We start from the raw sequence: 7,674 nt of genomic DNA, 5'->3' as shown, positions 1-7,674 counted from the left end.
GTCTGCATTTCATATAAAATATGCTGCAAAATTGTTCTTTTTTTTCTTTATTTACTGCCGCAGGTTTTTCCGGGATGCAGAGCTTGTTTTCCACAGTATCTGTGGTTATCAGACCTGGTCTTCCACGTATCTCAGTTTATATTCCTGTTTGCTGTTCGTATCTCCACCTCCACACACACACACACACACACACACACACACACACACACACACACACATATACAAAAAAAACAGTAACACACACACTCTCACACGCCCGACTCTTTCCTGCCGGTTGAATGAAGCAGCATTCATTGTGATGTCTTATCGGTGCGGTAAACTGCATCTTCCTATCTGAGTCACTGGGGGAATAAAGTTTGTGTCTAAACTGCAGTGAACACACAAATCTAACACATACACTCATAGGGCCAACTTAAACATCCACTTTATCTCAGATGTGTCTCCTAAAAGTCCTTAGAAGAAATAAAGACAGAAACATTTGAGGCAATTGTTGATGTACAGTTACAGTAGTCACAGCACTAATATAGATAGCATGCATAATATACATTCAGAAGTTTGGGTTCAGTAAGATTTTAAAAAGGTTTTTGAAAGATGTCTCTTATGCTCACCAAAGCTTTATTTAATCATAAATACAGTAAAAACGTTTATATTGTGAAATATTATTACAATGTAAAAGAACTGTTTTCTATTTGAATATATTTTAAAATGTAATTAATTCCTGTGATTCAAAGCTGAATTTTCAGCATCATTACTCCAGTCTTCAGTGTCACATGATCCTTCAGAAATCATTCTAATATGCTGATTTGCTGCTCAAGAAACATTTATTAATATTGTCAATGTTGCAAACAGTTGAGAGGTTGTGCTGATGAGGGTTATTACAGGTAACTAAAAGTAAAACTAAACCATTAAACATTTTTTTAAAGGTTTTACTGAAATAAACTAATATGAAACTAAACTCATTTTATTTCAGCTATTTGCCAACTAGCTAGTTTAACTTGATGTATGAAAATAACTAAAACTGAAATAAAAAAAATAATACAAACTATATAGACATATTTAAAACACTAAACACCACACACACACACAAACAAACACAACAACATTTCTAAAGCTTTAACTAAAATTAAAGCTTTTAATGAAAACAGAAAATATAAAAATAAAAACTAATTCAAAATGTTTATAAAAACTATAACAGTACTCACTATTACCAAAATCACACTGGTGCTGCTTAATATTTTTGTGGAAGTGGGAACTTTTTTTTCGAAGACTGATGAATAAAAAGTTAAAATAAAACAGAATTTATTTGAAATAAAAACCTTTTGTAACTTTACAGTCACTTGAATGTATCCTTGATGAATAAAAGTAGAATTTCTTAAAAAAAAAAAAAAGGACCCAAACTTTTTAAAATGAGAAATGCTTGATTTCATATTGAGATCTTTGACTTTTGACGGCAGACTTTGGTTGAGATCTCCTGAAACTCTAAAGGAGATTAACAAGGGAATAAATCTGTGAAGCAGCAGAGTTAAGCAAACATCAAGATTTTAAAAAGTAATTTTTTCTTCCTGTAGCTGAATGAGAGCAGCCATAATGGTTTTGCTAAATGAGTAACAATCTGGTCCTCAGAAATCACTGCAGTGGAGCATCTTGAGCAATTCCTTCTCACAATCCTGCTGAGATGGCAGCCGACACATAAGCCTCAGGTGTGTGTGTGTGTGTGTTTTCAAGGATATTTGTGTGACGTCCGCTCATGTCCACAGAATGGGATTCTGAGCATAACATTGGACACTCAGTCAATTGTATGAAAGCCATGAGTGATGCAAAGCCTTTCTGAGTCGTTTAGCTTCAGCATGACAAACTCACACACACACACACACACATACACACATTCTCCAGCAGTCCACCTACTGTGAAAGTCTATAAAGGTGTGAAAGACACTGGTACTAACTCAGGGTGACGTGACGTTGGTGGCACTGATAAGTGCTTTCATCTCATGCCACTGGAGGGCAAACCCCACAGAGATGAGCGTCATCCTCTTCGTCACACTCATCATCCTCACGTCACTTTGATAAGTTTGCTTTAGAGGACTTTTGAAAGTTGTCAATTACAGCGTGTCCGTATACAAATGTTCTGCAGGGGGAAATATCGGGGATGAGGAGATCTAATCAATAGAAACGACTTCATCTGATTTAATTGGGGAAACAAATCAGCGCATTTGGGTCAGATTCAGCTCGAATGCTGAGAATCAGGTTCATCTGCTGTTTCTTATCAACTTCTGATTCAGCCAAACACTCAGTGGACCCAATGTCATTTATAAAGGATAACAGACAGTTTGACATTTTTTATAATATTTTATAATAATAAAAAAAAATAACAACCATAACCATTGATTTACAGAATATAAAACTTGGATATGAACTCAAATATAGTTTTATTATTTTAATCTGTTTTAATTACAGACTAATTTGGCTCAAAATTATTCATATTTAGTACATAACGTAGATGAGATTACATATATGCATTACTGATATATTGATACCGAAACCCCCCCCGGCATAATTATGAAGTAGCATTCAGTTTACTTTCAATCAAAATATGCTTTAAAAATTAAGGATTTACACTACTGTTCAAAAGTTTGTCAATATTTTATTAATGTTTAATTAAAGACGTCTCTTATGCTCACCAATGCTGCATTTATTTGATACAAAATATACAGTAAAACAATAATATTGTGAAATATTACAATTTTAAATAACTGTTCTCTATTTTAATATATTTCTGTGATGCAAAGCTGAATTTTCAGCATCATTACTCCAGTCTTCAGTGTCACATGATCCTTCAGAAATTCTAATATGCTGATTTTAAATGCTGAAGAACAGCGTTTATTATAAATAGAAACATTTTCTAACATTGTAAAAGTCTTTGATTATCACTTTGAACAATTTAATGCATCATTGCTGAATAAAAGTATACATTTCCACAGATGACACAGATGAACCTAATAATAAATTAATCAAATGCAACTGTCAATTAACAATGAAAAAAAAACTAAATAAATACACATGCTAAATTAATTTGAAGAAATAGTTATATGTGCTAAATTAAAATGTAACCAATTAGATATAAGTCATGCATAAATAATGTTTCCAAGGTCATAAATTAATTTAGGAATGCTGTTAAACTTTAAATCACACCAGCTGAACTTATTTCATAATGTGGTCTGAAGGGTTAATAAAAGTCTCCTTAGATACAGCACACTAAAAAAACAGTCTGATTCTATAAAAAAAAAAAAAAGAATTGTATTTTACACGTCATTACTCCATAATTATAATCATCAGTTAATCTCAGTGTAATCAGCCGAGTTCTGTCTCAGGTACATTGTTGGTGTGTATTCTGAAGACGTTTCCTCTAGTGAGCTACAGAGGCTCGTCTGCTCTTCAAATAGCATGTAAGTGAATAATCCTCATTATTTTTGGCTATAAATATCATTTCTCTCACAGCGTAATGACCCATCTGTGCAGTCTAGTGTGCGCGACAGGCCGCAGAGTGAGTTTTACCGGGGCCTGTTCTTCTTTAGATAGAGCGGCGGGCCGTAACTCAGGTCTAAAACAGATTATAGTTGTCGGGAAGGATGGGTGTGGGCAAGATGGATGAAACCACCCAGCTCTCCGACATATCACTCACTTCTAATGAAGAGTCGGTGGATGGTGGGAGTGACGCAATGCCTGACGGAGGAGTGGAGGTGTAGAGGGAGTGTGCGAGGAGAGATAAGGAGGTAGTGAGGTGCCTGAAAGTCTCTTAGATAAGGCCGAATGAGGGGTGGTGATTGTGATTATCCCGCGGGAACACGCCGGAAATGGATCTCGGAGTGGAGTTTTAATAGGGCCGTGCACACACTTTTTCCTGCGCCTCTCTTTTTCCCCCATTCAAGCACACCGCGACTTCTCCTCCTCCTCTTCTTTGACCCTTGTGTCTGTGGAGAACGGTGATAAATGGCAGGTTCGGTGGGAAGGAGGGCGAGAGGGGGCGTAATCGCTTCCTCTGCTCGTCCTTGTTTCGTCTAGTTTTCTCTTATCGTTGTCACTGGTAAACAGACGGAGCTTCACGGGGCTGGATTTGTCTTTGTGAAGGCCGCTGTTGACGTGAGCATCTCTCTTCTGCAGACGGCTGGAGACCGATGCAGCAGAGCAGGGGCCTAATCTCAGACACCATCTCCCAGAACTCATTCGCTGATAGCGGCCTCGATGAGCAGCTTGAAACAGCAACAAAACCAGCAGGATTACACCCAGAGCACGGTGGAAGAAATAACGGTTCTGTGCAGAACCGAACCCTCTTTTTCTCAAGAACCATTCTGTGGTTCTTTAGTGGCATTCAGAAATGTTCTTCAACAGTAGCATCAACAGTATGGAACCCATAATATCCATCTATGGTTCTTTAATCACATCTAATAGAAGCAAAAATGAATGAAATTTAGAAACTACAGAAGAACCCATAATATCCATCTAAGGTTCTTTAATATCATCGTATAGAACTGAAAATGGTTCTTTCATGGTGTTATAACTTATATGGAACTTAAATATTCTATATTACATGATAGGAACAGAAAAGGGTTATATGACATCACATGGAATTAAATGTTCTTTTATGAAATTATGACTTAAAAAAAAACGGGTTTTTATGTGGTTCTTTATGGCATATGAAATTTAAAACCTGAAAAAGCTTCTTTTATAGCATCATATGAAACCCATAATATTCTATGTATATATCTACAGTAATTTCATGGCATTATAGAAGCAAAATTGTTCTACAAGAGTCGTTTTTATGTCATTATACATCATAAGGAACTGAAAAGCATTCTTCATATGGAAACTAAAAAGTTATTTTACTTCCAGGCTGTCACATGGAACCCAACAATTTTTAATGACATCCATAGAAACTGAAAAGGGTTCATCATAAGGAACCTAGTATGTTCTTTTATGGTTCTTCTATGTTGTCATGAGGAATTAAAAATGTTTTTTTAGGCTGTGTGTCCACCAAAGTGTTTTTAGCCAGCTGAAAACACCAGTTACTCTGCTGAAAACGCCTAGCTATGAGCACTTTTTCATAACAATATTGTGGTAGTCCGGCAATTCCATCTGGTAAAGACATATATACTCGGAGACAAGCAATATTAAAGGCAGGGTAGGTGATTTGGTTCAAAATTTTTTTTTGTTATGCTGGTTGAATGTCTCTTCACGTCCTGATAGCAATCGCTAAGTGGTCTAAATGTATTTATATCGTCTGTTGAAGGTGTAGGAATATAAAATGTTTGTCTAATCATATCCCACGGTTCGAGGGCTATGATAGGCTGTCCTACCTGCCTGTCAATGTATGTATTTGCATACCTCCACGCACCCGGTGCATTCGGACATGATACATCATCAGCACATTCCATTACACTACTGCAGACCGAGCAAGAATGGAAGGCATTATTATTGTAATATCATGTGCTTTGAACTGTAATGTTTTCTCACCAGTGAATGAGACATGAGGTAATCTGACAGCGTTGCATTCAACCCTCCATCAACGCCGTCTCTCATCGTGTCGCTGGTTAGCCTCTGATCTGCCTGAGGAGGAGGCGTGGCTTTGGAGAGTGATTTGCAGGGAGGGTGGGATCTTATGCTTTCAAAGCTAGCTTGTTATTGCTAGCCTCTCTGAAATCACTTACCCTACAACTTTAACTACACTGTCGTTCAGTTGTAGTACAAGCAGGGTGTGACGGTTGGTCGATGTGGTACTTCTCCACTGTGATTGGTTAGCTGACTAAAAACTGACAGCGATAAGCGCTGCGTTTTACCCAAAGTTGAACATTCTTCAAAAAATACGATAGCCTCAGGAAAAAAAAAGGAAAAATTGGTGGACATGTAATGTAAAAAGGTCCTTTTATGGCATCATATGGAAATGAGAAGAACCACAGAAGAAAATTTATGTGACATCATACGAAAATACTTATATGACATCACAGGAACTGACTGAAAAGGGGCTCTTCATATGGAATCTAAAATGTTCTTTTATGGTTTTTCTATGACATCTTATGGAAGGTAGAAGAACCACAAAATAATTTTTTTATGGCATCATATGAAATGTTCTTTTATGGAATGATATGGAAATGAGAAGAACCACAGAAGAAGTTTTAAATGACATCATACTGAAATGTCCTTATATGACATCATAGGAACTGAATGAAAAAGGGTCCTTCAAATGGAATCTAAAATGTTCTTTTATTATTCTTTTATATATGAGATCACATAGAATTTAAAATGTTTTTATTTATTTAATTTTTGGTTCTTCTGAGACACCATATGGAACTTAACATTCTTCTGTAGTGCCATAGGAACTTAAAACTATTTTTTATGGCATTTAAATGTTATTGTATTGTTCTACTATGGCAATATAAGGCTTTTTCAAGAGTGCAGCTCATAAAGTCCAAACTTACCAGTCCTTCATCCTGCTGTTTCTCTCTTTACCCTTCAGCCGGCAAACCAGGCCTGTGGTTTGAGAAAGCAAATGTTTTGTTAATGATTATGTTGTTGGGTGCTTTGGATAAAGCTTATGTCTGTACATTTTGAATAGATCATATTAATGAACAAACCTTGATGACCCTGCGTGAAATGGACTGATGGAAGAGGCTTTCTGTGCATAATAGAGAATTTGTATTACTATCTAAACACCAACATTAAGGCATTAACGTGCCTTTCACTCAGGTGTAATGGAAGAGGATACAAATGGAAGGGGGAGAAAAACAAGAGGCAATGATGAATCGCTGAGGAGAAAAAGACAAATAGAATTAGAGGCCATTAAGGGACAACAGATAGTTATCACACCTTAGCCATCACCGTTAATCACGACTGATTTATCCACAGAAAAAGCAACCAAAGAGAGAGAGAAGGTGCACTCCTGGAGCATTTATATATTTATTATTAGTCTGAAACGTCTCAGGTAACACCGATCGTCCGGCTACTGAAGGACGTTTCATAAATAGCAGCATTCTGGCAGTTTATCACATTGAAGCGTGATATTACGGGTCGTGTCTCCGCGCTCAGGTTTGCAGTCACGTTCCTCTGCCGAGATCTTCATTTGTCCTTTATAAAAATACCCGGGTTGATTGACAGCCTCTGAAAATGAGGTCGTGTATCATTCTTACATCACATCGCATCATCGCCGACATCACAAGCTCTCCCGAGTGTGAAACATTAACCGTCCGTTAGAAGACACCTGGCTGAAGTCGACTCCAGTCAAAGAGGACGGAGGACAAACGCATGTCAAACGCAGACAGTTTAACCTTCATAACCTTTATTTGACCGAGGTGAGATCCAGAAACAAGTCTCTTTTACAGGAGGTCATTATTGTGAAACCATAATATGCCGAGACAATGTAAATAATAGTTGACAAAATAGGACAATATACACACTCTACATATGAAACAGGTCTTTTCTAAGAACATCATAAACCTTCAGTTCAAATATAATTACATATAACTATGAATAATAAAAACTAAATTGTTTATTATTAAATAATACAAATACATGTTATTTATTATTTGATTATTCTATAAATAATACTTTATTATTTGTAAGACTATAAAGTGGACATACATTGAAATATTTAAAAGAAATATATATATAAAAAATTGTGCTA

This window comes from Sinocyclocheilus grahami, unplaced genomic scaffold (genome assembly GCF_001515645.1).
Source record: "Sinocyclocheilus grahami isolate Dianchi unplaced genomic scaffold, SAMN03320097.WGS_v1.1 scaffold61.1, whole genome shotgun sequence".
In the NCBI taxonomy this organism is placed as follows: domain Eukaryota; kingdom Metazoa; phylum Chordata; class Actinopteri; order Cypriniformes; family Cyprinidae; genus Sinocyclocheilus; species Sinocyclocheilus grahami.
The sequence above is the reverse complement of the archived record's forward strand: the minus strand, read 5'-3'. Positions refer to the sequence as shown.